A 12,141-nucleotide genomic window follows, 5' to 3' on the forward strand; every position below is an offset into this window, starting at 1 on the left:
GGGTGTCCTCCAATGCTCTGTCCTTTCCCATCTGCTCATCTTCCTTTCTAATAACTCCCTTGGAGAGAGCTCATCCACTTGCAAAATACCATGGAGGCTACACGTATTCGTGCGATTAAGCCCCTGCTCGGGCTACCCCTGTCCTTAGGCTCCTTTCTTCTTCTCCCTGTCAATCTAAACCCATACTCTTTGTTCAAGGCCACTTCAAATTCCAATGACACCTTCTCCAGAAAACACAGCTCCCAATTACCCATTTTTTTCCTCTGAGTGTCTCTAGTACTGCTGTCTATATGGGTATTTTCATGCTTAAGTATATTTTTGTCTTAGTGTGTCTATAAGTGTGTGCACCATTCATTTCCCTACCAGTTTTAGAGTCTCCTCAGGACAGTAACCAAGTCTGTGGTTTTGTACCCCCGTAGTACTCAGCGCAGTGTTATATATTCTAAATTGCTTATTAATTACGTCTTACCCGCATGCATCCTACATTTCAAAAATTAAAATAGAACTCAGATTTCTGGTTGCCAATATGGCGCAGTAAAGGAAGGCTGTGGTGGGGCTAAATGGAGCCAAATCTGGAGCCAAAACTGAGCAAAGTCTAAACCCTCGGGGCGAGGGGTTCTATGTGCTTTAAGAACCTCTTTTCAGAGGGCACCAAGTACACCAGCCATGTTGCTAGAACCCAGCTTCACAGGGTTGTCTTGTTTAGTTATCCAAACCCAGAAATGTAACACCTTGAAAGAGTCTGGCCTGGCCGAGTCAAGCATTCAGAGCTCATTTGCCCAAGTGGAAAGTTGCACGGGGCCAAGCAAAGCTGACCTGATGAAAGCCAGCGTGTTCAGTTTCCTTTCAAATCAGCAACCATAATTGCCACTACCATTTAACATGGCACCAGTCACACCTGTGTTCTAGGGCCAAGAACAGTGGCCAGCTCAGCACCTTCTGAAACATGGGTGGCTGAAATCCAAGGCAAACAAGTCTGAACAGATGAATCACAGCAGCTTGAAACCAGCGGCGGCCATTGTAATCCAGGGAGCCTACCCACAATCCAGCAGGGCAGGGTGTAACCTGTAAGGTGCTGGATATGGGGTCCACTCAAACTTCCATCCTAAGAAGCTGTGTCTCTAATAATTGCTAAAGAAATTCTCTTGCCTCATCTTGGTCTGAAAATGTGCTTAGCCTTCCTGGATAAGGGACCCAGGGCCCATCTTTGAAAGAAAGTATGGCGACCCACAGAGCTGACCCCTCCTCATAGCCACGCTCCATACAAGGATGACAACAGAAAGCCAACAACCAACATTCCTAGGCTGTTTCATTATGAACTAAGCTCAAAGGAAGCTACTAACACTTACAATGTTCTATAAAGTTCTCAGGAAAGGGGTACATGGGTGGCTCGGTTGATTAAGCCTCTGCCTTGGACTCGGGTCATGATCTCAGGGTCCTGGGATGGAGTCCCACATCATGCTCCTTGCTCAAGGGGGCTCTGCTGGAGGATTCTGTCTCTTGCTCCCTCTGCCCCTCCTCCTTCTCATGTTCTCTCTCAAATAAAGAAATAAAGTATTTTTTTTAAAAAGTTCTCAGGATAGTATTCTAGAAAGGCAGTGCCCCAATGTTCACCAGTTTTCAAAAGCTTGTCAGAGTGGAAATTGAGGGTAATGTTCAGTCTCAGGAGCTTTCCTGCCCCTGCCCCCCCGGAGCTAGCAATAGCAATTGGGAGAAACGAGAGAAGAAGTACAATTCACTTTTCATAAATACATCCCGAGCCCGTGCACCCTGTGGACCACACCACCAACCTGCTCCTCCCCGCACTTGTCTGTGGAGAAAGCGTCTATATGCACTCTCCTACAAAGCCAGCATCCTCTTTAGGATCCTCCCTGAGGCATGAGAACAGCACTACCTGGACTTGGGGCACCTTAGTCCTGAGAGTCAAGAACTCTCAGAGTTCTCGAAAGTCTTTCTCGGGAGTGGAAAACCAATTCATTTATTCATTCAACAAATACTTACCAAGCATTCACTATGCGTGAGGCAGGTGTTCTAAAGTCTGGAAGATGGCAGGGGTGGCTGGGTGGCCCAGTGGGCAGAGCATCAGACTCTTGATACCGGCTCAGGTGTCAGGGCCGTGAGACCCAGCCCAGCATCAAGCCCCTCATCAGGCTCCCCGCTCAGAGGGGAGTCCGCTTGCCCTTCTCTCTCTGCCCCTCCCCCTGCCCCTCACGCGCTGGCTTGCGCGCATGCGCTCGCTCTCGCTCTCTCTCTCTCTCTCTCTCTCTCTCTCTAAAAGTAAGTTTAAGACTCTTAAATAAACTAAATAAACTCTGGAAAATAGCAATCATTAAAATAAGAAAAGTCTCTGCCCTTCTGGATCTTATATTCTGTCCGAAAGAGATAGGCAATTAACAAATAAACGTGTCCATATACAGACCGTCAGATGATCGCGGGTGTTTGTGGGCGAACCCCGCAGATCAGAAGGGAGAGGAACCACCCACAGCTGGGGGACGTGGGTCACGAGGGGTGGTCAGGGCAGTCGGGGCCGACAGGGGCGGTCAGGGGCGGGTTCACTGAAGAGGGGACGTCTCCGAGATCCTAAGGAGGTGAAGGAGAAGCCATGCGGAATGGTAGGGGGGGATTTCCGAGCCAATGCACCAGAAAGGGCGGGGGGACCCTGAGGCGGGAGCCGGGCTCGTGTGTTTGCAGAGCACCAAGGGGACCGAGGGGCTGGAGGGACTGGAGGAGCAGGAACCAAGCAGAGCAAGGTGGAAGGAGCGGAGACGGGACACGTGGCCAGAAGCCAGCTCAGGGAAGACCTCACAAGCCTCTTGAAGGACTTTGGCTTTGACCCAGTGTTATCAGTGGGGCCCGGTCGGGAGACAGAGGCCACACCAGTTATTTCCACAGAGCTAATTTAATATAAAGAAATGTTAATGAGAAATAAAGTCATTAACCGGGTCAGGGACAGGGTAAGAGAGAGAAATGCACAAAGCTGGCTCCGCCGCTAGGGCTGGGTGAGTGAAGGATGAATCATTAAAATTCAGACGCTCAGACCAGGGTCCCCACGGAGCAGGAGCCCAGACTCCTAAAGAGGGGACGAGGGCAGCTGGTTCTGGCTTCCCAGAGGAAGCGCAGTGAGATTGGCTCTTGAGCCAAGTGCATTTAATTGTGTCTGCGGGAAGGAGATGCCGAGGCCATGGGGAGGCAGCCGGGGCCAGGGTGCCCCTCGGAGGGCCGCAGCCGGACAAGGAAACCCCGCAGAAAACAAACCCGAGAAACGGAATCTCCTCTGGCTCCTCCAGGGGCGTGGCCTCCCTCCAGCGCCCCCTACTGGCAGGTCCCAGCAGGGAGGGGGCGCAACCAGGGGAAAGGTGGGTTGGGGGGGGCCCCGCCCCAGCAACTTAAAACCCAGTATGGAAGGATGAGTTTGGAGTCAAGTGGCAAAACCTTAACAACTGACACCCTCTGAGCAAGGCAGGAGGGCATCGGGGAATTTTGAGCAAGAAAGGGGCATATGCTGACTCGGTCCGATGGCTGCGTTCATAGAAGATGGTGCGAGGGCAAGGGCGGCAGAGGTGGGAAGAAGTGGTCGGCTTCTGGATACAGCTGGTCCCATGGGATTTGCTGACCACTTGCATGTGGGCTGTGAAAGAAAGTGAGGAGTCAAGGTGACTCCCACATTCCGGCCTGATTAACTGGAGAGCTCTGGGTGGGGCCACTTGGGTTTGGCACACCCATTAGAAGTCCAAATGATGATTTGGCAGCTGGACACCCAAGTCTGGAGCTCAGGAAGGGGTCTAAGTGAAGATGAAATCCTGAGGTTCACTCACCACATAGATGGATTTTTTTTTTTTAAGATTATTTATTTAAGAGAGAGAGAGTTGGGCGGGGGGTAGCAGCAGAGGGAGAAGCAGACTCCCCACGGAGCAGGGAGCCCAATGCAGGGCTGGATCCCAGGACCCTGGGATCGTGACCAGAACCAAAGGCAGATGCTTAACCGACTGAGCCACCCAGGATCCCTCCCCAAAGATGGATTTTAAAGCCACATGCTTAGATGAGATCAGTAGTGACATGTGAACAAAGGTCCATGAGACACAATGGCTAGGAATAAGATTTGAAGTCAGAACGCCATAGACTTGAATCCAGCTCTACCACCACTGGATATTCCCAGGCAGCTCCTCACCACTACAAGCCTTGATTCCACGTCTGCGAAATGGGGATGATAACCATCATACTGACTGCATTGTTCCCATGTGAGGACTAAGCCTGGTGGAAGGAAGCGAAGCCCTTACAGTGCCTGACATGCATCCGAAGCTGGAGAACAGGGTAGCAGTCAAGTTTACCCCCCACGGTGAGGAAACTAAGGACAAGAGGAAGTCCAAAGGAGTGCCTCCTGATGCATATGGGAATCCTTGCTCTAACTTGTGAATCACTGGCCGGGGAGTAAAAGGAGATGCCAGACAACCATTAGACAGAAACAAAGAGAGAAGACAGATTCACAAAAGGATTCTCAAAAAAAAAAAAAAGCAAAACAGCAATCCTTGAAACCGCCAAAACTGAGTTGGCAGGGCATCAACGGCAGAGAAACAGAATCCTTGCCGGGAGATGAACTCTGGAGACATCGGCGGGTGCTTGTTGTGAGCCGGGTGAGCGGTGGGTGAGTCACGATGAAGCGCTGCTTCACCACGACACTCAGCCCCACACACCAGCCCTCGCTCGCTCCAAGTCGGCCTGGGAACCGAGCCCCATCCTTCCCTCAACTGTTCACCTCTCACGGAGCGTGTTCACATGAGGCAAGCGGTTTCTTTCCAAGAGCTCAAAGGCAGGGTTATGTAAGGTTGTACTGATGTCCTTGCCCAAGAGCTGAGACCAGCTGCCTGCACAGGGTGCTCCCTTCCGAGGGGGTAGGTCAATTCAGGAAACCGAACCGCAGATCGCAAGGCTTGCAAAATCCAGCGGTGGGATGCGAGGAGCCCACCCTCTCCACAGGCTGCTCTCCCCGAGTGGAGAAAGCGCTCTGCATGCCGGACCCCACCGTGTGACATCAGAGCCCCCCCTCCACCCCTCATTTGGTGTCAAAAGCTTGTCACGTTGCTCTGCTTACAGCAGCCTTTTTCCACACGAGTTCCCAACAATTTGACAATGTGAAATGCTCTACTGTCCAGGGATTATATTCCAAACAGCTGTTCCTGGACGCTAGGAAGGACCCATCGGAAACAGGGATTCTTGACCTCAGCTGCAATTCTTCTTTAAAAAGTTCTGATGCCTACTCTTCCCTCGGGCCAGTCGTTAGGAGCGGCACTACATCACCCCTCAAATTCTAAGTCCCATTCCTTCAGACTATGACTGCATTTGCGATGGGATCTTTCTAGAGCTAATTAAGGGAAAATGAGGTCATTAGGATGGGACCAAATCCAGTATGGCTGGTGTCCTTATAAGAAGAGGAGATTAGGACACAGGCTAGTACAGAAGGGAGATCATGTGAGGACACGGGGAGCAGCCTGAGGTCCACAAACCAAGGAGAGAGGCTTCAGAAGAAACCCAACCGCCCACGCCTCTATCTCTGCCTGTGGACCTGTGAGAGGATGACAGGCGTGTGTGAGCTCCCCAGTCTGCGGTGCTTCTCTTATGGCCGCCAGTTGCATTAGAAGCTCTGCGAATGAGACCTAGGCATCAGTGTTGACTCAAGTTTTCCCGGTGTTTCCACCATGGTTGTGTTTTAGATATCACTCTTGTGATTGTAAATGCTCTTCCTTCTGCTAAAATCAGGGCTGACTCTGAAGATGGCTTCTCGAAGAATCCATGATGCATGACACTTGGTATAAGTTCGTTTCTTCCTTCCTTCCTTCCTTCCCTCCTTGACAGCAATGAACAAGACAGGCCTCGGCCCTCACCTCAGCCTCAGGCTCAGCAAAAACAAAGTTAAGTCCCATCTAACGGCCTTCTTTTAAAATCTGAACCACTGAGCGGCCCCAAAGAAAACCTCTAATAAAGCCAAGGACCTAGAAAAGGGCTCTAATCTGATGAAAGCTGCCAAGGGAGGGAGGCAGAGAGAGAGAGAGAGAGAGACCCGGCTGTAAAAGCTAGCCGGAAACGCCGAGACAAGGCCTTCCCTCTCTGGAACATGCCGCAGTCGCACAGAAGGTCTTTTTTTTTTTTTTTTTTTTTTTTTAAACTTATTCCTCATTCAGCTTTCTAAATGTCCCGTTATACGCAGCAGCACCTTCCTAGGAACGGCCAAATGACCACCACAAGTTCAGGAGGAAAAGGGAGCTGCGGCAAGAGACCCACACAAATCCACAGGCATGGCCAGTCCTCCTTTTTCTGCAAATGGTTGGTTCTAAGCAAGCCACCAGCGGTGATCTGATCCCTGCAGGTCTTTAAATAATGACAGCCAGGAGGACTCGCAAGCTTGCAAGCCTTGTCTCTTTCCCTGGGCCTCTGTTTCCCCACCCGGGCTGCAGACACGGGAAGTGTGGACATCTGAGCACCACTGGGGTGCAGGTGAACTGTTGTGGCTCCCCGGCAGCCTCTGAACCTCTCCACAAATGTTTCCCCAGCACGCCTTTGCCATCCCCTCCCCCTCTTTTTTTTTTTTTTTTTTTTAAATTCATCCCTGAAAGCTTCTATTATCAGTCACTGCATGGGGTAAATTTTCAAATCAGCAGTCAGTTTTTAAGCTGCATGACTCCTATTACAGCCAAAGGAGGCAGGTGACCAACACCGACTCGGTCTCAAAAATCCACTCGGCAGCACATTTCCTCGTCTTCATCCACTCGTCTTCATGGTGAGGGTCCAGGTGAGCGTCTCACAAAGCCTTCTGGGAGGATGGGTGGGTCTCTGGTTCCCAGGGGGTCCGGGGGAAGAGGGAAGGAAGGAGATAGGGCTTCCGGGATGGTTCTTCCTCAGCCTTTGGTCACATTTACTGGAGCCGGCTCTGCTAGGAAGGAGCCAGTGTTCTGATGGGTGTCTGAGGCACTCTCTAGCCTTCCAGATTCCCTTTCCCAAGCATGCATATGTCCCTAAACAATGCCTTCCACCGACTGGCCAAGCCTATCCCTACACAAAGGGCTCTGACCCACGTTCCTGCAGCTCTGGGACCCTCTTGGCAATGCCTGTCTGTCCTCTGTGGAGACGCCATCTTGCCTCCCCTCTGGCCTCGTGGTTTTTCTTCCCACTCAGCCATTTGGACCAAACATCCATGCGCATCATGTCCTGGTGTCTGACCCCACCAGTATACTCAGATGCTGCCTTTTATTTGGCATCTATCGGTGGAGTAAGACTTCCCCATCCCTTGGAGATACAGGCAACCACACTAAGCCCCCCAGTTCTAGCCTACCAAATGTCCAAAGTCTTTCCTGCAATTCAGCCTCTACTTCTGATCCCCATACCTTGACAGACTGTTTCTGGGCCACCTCCTACTGGCTCCTCAGCCTGTGTCCAACATCTCTCCTACAAAATCATTAGTAAGGACTATAGGTCGGGGAACAAGAGGAAAGATCTACCTCAGGCACAAATGAAGAATCCATGATATGTGTTCTCAAGTTCCTCTTGGCAACCCCACAACCTGGGGCAGGGAGAAGGTCCCCTTTTCCTCAGACCCAGCACCCAGACTCAGGGCCTCTCAACAGAAAGCCTGGTCTTCCTCTTTCCATCACGTAAGGAAGTTCAGCAAACACTGACACAAGTGCCTAGTACAAAGGTCTCTTTCCGATGGCCTGTCACAGCCTTCCTCTGAGGAAGGGGCTCGCCTCCGAGAACTCCTCACTCAAAGGTCAGCAGCCTCTAGCAAGGTCCGTCCTCCATCCCCTCCTCTGAAGTGAGGATCAGCTCCAGAGTCAAACGAGAGCTGGCCGGTGGCCTCTGATGAGACCGGGCAGGAAAACTGCCAAGAGAGGACCTCCACCTTGTAGAAACCAGTTGGGCCCCAGGGATCTTCTCTCAGAAGGCAGGGTTACAGGAGTCAGTCACAGCCAAGAGCAGCAGTTAGAACAGCTGGTACAGCAGCAACAATCCGAGAGACATCCCAAGAAGGGGCCAGTGAGTGAGCAGAAGTCCAGAGGGCGCACGGAAGCAAAAATCTTGAGATGCAAAGCACGGGCAGGAAGAGTTGTGGTAGGTAGTGGCGGGTGAGCAGGGAGGGAGAGGGAGCTGCCCCACTTGTCCAGTCAAGACCCTCTGGAATGAAAGGAGGCGCCATTTTCCCCACCTGGCCTCAGTTCCCTGCTGCAGACACAGTGTCCCTTACTTGCTTACTTCCCTCATGTGATGAATCCCCATTGCCTCGGACGGGAGGCCTTCTCTGCTCCTTACACGCTACCACAGCAGCTTCGTAGCCTCTGTTCCATGACAGTGTCACATGTTGATCTCAGAACACTGCTAGGCCCCCCACCCCTTGCACTGTGGGTCAGGGGTCTTACTCAGATTCATAACCTCGTGTTCATAGCTGCTAGCACAGAGATGCTCAAGAAGGATTTCCTTCCAGCTTAGCCCTCTACCTTATGCCTGTGAACTTAGCCTGATTTAATACCTCTCGGGTCGTCAAGCAAAAATAAACATGATATAAAAATATAGGCCCATGTGTAAGACCTTCAGCTTCCTTCCTCCAGGTTGGCCAACAAACTACAAGGGAGAGTTTGAAATGGAATAACAACTCCCTGGACCATGGAAAGAAAGTTGAGAAAGACCTTGAGGTCAAACCAAAAGCCATGATTTCTTCCCTCCTCCCCACCCCAGGGCAGCCTCCATGACTGCAGATGGCATAGTGGTGGGCCTGTCAGGTTCTCCTGCGTTCAGACAACTGTGGAAGGGTCAAGCTGGAAAGTCCTCCTCAAGTGAAATGACCCAGTTCTACCATAGTGATTCTCCACAAAAAAATCATCTATGGGGGAGGTGATTCTGTAAACCCAGGCAGCCAGAGAACACATCAATTGAGAGCTATGGCATGAGGAGAAGAATTCGCTAGGGTGATTCTTTCTGCTGAATGTGGCTGATGCCAGAGTGGGGGGAAATCCAGCATTTTGCCTCCTGTCAGAAATGGCTGCATGCACCCAAAGGGCAGATTTTACCCATTTTCTCTGAAGGAGGACTTTCTTCTCTGTTTTCATGCTGAAAATTTCTGATGCTGTTAATAGCCAATGCCTGAATATAGCTTATGCTGGTTCCCTTTATGTGACATTTATAAACCTAATAATAATCTCACTGGCGTCTCCACCTCCGAAACTCAGATTATTACAGTGGGATTAAAGTCTGTAGACCCCATACTCTACCGCCATCCTCTCTCTGTACCCACCAGTAATGGAGGGTCTAGTGGGTCTCTCTCCGATGGAAACCAGCTGCATCCTCTGAAGGCGTGAGTAGTGGAGGTGTGACGTGTCATAGCAAACCTCTATGTTTCTTCTGACCCAGCTCACAACCCAGATGAAGTTCACACCAATATGGCCCTAAATGCATGCCCACTGGCCAGATGCACCTCCTCCATTTTCCTCCCACTCGAGAAATTATATCAGAATGCAAGAACCTAAAAACAGCACCCTTAAGGGGGCTCTCTCTGGTACTCATTGTAATTTTTCAACAAAGCAAATTATTCAAAACTTTGCTATTTCAACTCTTACTAATGAACTCTTTCCTTCTCACATGCAGTGTGGACACTACGGTTGAGAACACTGACTTCTCAGACACCCTAAGACGCCTACCACTGGAATTGTTGATGTCCAACAACTGAGCAAAAAATAATTGTTGCTCTTAACTGACTCATGGAAGATTCCAGCACTTTAACAGGAATCAAGTCACCTCTCTCTTTCGTAAAACACACTCACCAAAATGCGATATTCTCCAACGACAATAACAACAGTGTAATACCCAGCAAAGGCTCTGTTATCCTCCGAACAAAGGAAAAGATAAAACATGTCAACTTTATCATCGTTATGGATGATTAGTACTTTTTGTTGTTTTATATAGTTCCAGATTCCCCGAAAATGAACATCCACCATCTTTAATTGGATATTATTCCAAATGTTATGTAAAAAATGTATTTCCACACTAGGAGTATGATTTGAGGAGATTCCCCAGGGCATAGACTCTTCCCCATATTGACTTTAAGAAATTCTTAGAGCACTGAGAAGAGGAGGGCATTTTTTTAAACGACCTCCAAAGGGAGGGTGGGAGGAAGGTGGAGGTTACCACATTTTTACTAAAAGATTTCCTGACTGCCTTCCATTGAGATAGAGATTATAACAACACGCCTACTTTCTCAACCAACAATTAAAAGACAACTCTTTCCAAGTGTCTGCGAGACATGATCTTGGGATCTATTATATCAAATGCATGTTTTATAAGTCACCTGTCAGCTAAGCTTCTGCGAGTGACAGACTTCGGCCGCTGGAAGCAGTATGTCAGAGAACTGGAAATGAAAGTGGGTCAAAGGTGCACACCCCTCTAACTAATATCAAATCTTCTTTGGTCACTGAGAACATAAGGGCTTAGGCTATTCCTTTCCAGCCATCTGGGCAGCTGAACTGCGATCAGGGGTCACGACACTGAAAATCCAGAGGACCACTGAACAGCTTTTTTGTCTGGCTCACCATTTCCGTAGCCAGAAGGTATGAGCTTTGAGCTGGGTGGTGGCCAGCATAGAGGGCCAGCGTACCAGGAAAGTGGAGGGAGACAGTTACATGGTGGGTTGGGTAGTCACTGCGGGAAGAAGAACAAGAATCCAGAGGAAGAAAAATAAAAGCGAAGAGGATAGAGGTAAAAAGGAGACTGAGGAAGGTTAGCATTCCTCCCTGCCAGTGCACGTGAGATGATGGAGGTTTGCTCTTCAAATTCATCAGGAATGCAATGTAATTCCCGAAGCCAGAGGGCGAGGGGAGACCCCCTGGGTGACCTAGACTTTGCAATGAAAATGCACCAGGGAAGCAGAGTATGCAGACATTTATGCCACAAAGCTGGGGGAAGCCTCCACACCACTTCCCAGTCTTCGTCCTGTCAAATGACAAATGTCTCTTTTCTGTAAGGATCAAATGGTGTTGGAGGCAGGAACATAAGCAAAACCTGCAGTGACATTGATTTTGCGTGTTAGTGGGGCTTCTAAAGAGGGACTCCCACAGCGGCCAGAGAGTTTCTTCACCTAGGACTGCGATGCTGCAGCATCCTTAGCCACAGATCGGCCCACAAAACATGTTCATCCAGCCTCTCTGACAGCCTCATGTGGACATTTCAATTACCTGATAACACCGCCATGTTTTCCTCGCTCAGCAGGAAGACTCCAAAAGAGCTAAACCTTCTTCCCTCTTCGGCTCCCGCTAAACTTCTACCTCCTTCTGAGGATCCCCAGCTAAGTCTCCACAGTGAGCTTGCTACCAGCACACAGAGGGAATACCAACAGAGTCCTGGACCTGAATTCAAATCCTGCCTCTGCTGTTGGCCAGTGGCGTGACCTCGACTAGATTGCCTATATCCTGTCAACCCCATTCTCCTCACCTATAAAATAGCAGTTGCTGCAGAAAATCAGATCAGACCGGCACCATTTAGAACACATGGGTACGGTGCTGGTTGTTGGGATGCCAAGTGTGGTAAGCAAGTATTCAGCTCCCTCTCCAAACTAACATGAAACGTACATTTCCTTCTCATGAAAATGCTCTTGAAAACCTCTTGAGTGCATTACAAGTAGCCAATCTAGCTTTAGTTTCATGCAAAAATATTCTGCTCCAATTATCCTGAAAGCTTCTTGACAGAAAATTAGTGTTTAATTTGATAACATCATCCTTCCAATGTAGGGGGGAAAAAACCCATAAATTTTGTGTATCTGAGAAATAATTCTAAGTGATTAATATGATAACAATTATTGGTTAATAATAAAAAGAACTACGCTATGGTCAACACCTCATATTTATTTACAAAGTTTTTTTTTTTTTTTTTTTTTTTTTTCTTTTTCAGTCTAAAGATGGCAGCAGAGAATATTCTAGATGTCTCTCCGGGCTCCACTCTATACAGATTTCTACTAAAGCAACTGGAGTCTCTTTAGGGCATTGGTTGCTGTGTCTCTCACTGGAATGTGAGCTCCGGTGGCTAACGTCTTCCCCATCTTTGCGTATCTGGTGCTAGTACATAGTAGGTTAGGAAAGATGAGCAAATGGTCAGTCCACCTACCTTGGC

The sequence above is a fragment of the Mustela putorius genome, unplaced genomic scaffold, assembly GCF_011764305.1.
Source record: "Mustela putorius furo isolate JIRA1106 unplaced genomic scaffold, ASM1176430v1.1 tig00003870_pilon_pilon_pilon, whole genome shotgun sequence".
Taxonomy (NCBI): domain Eukaryota; kingdom Metazoa; phylum Chordata; class Mammalia; order Carnivora; family Mustelidae; genus Mustela; species Mustela putorius.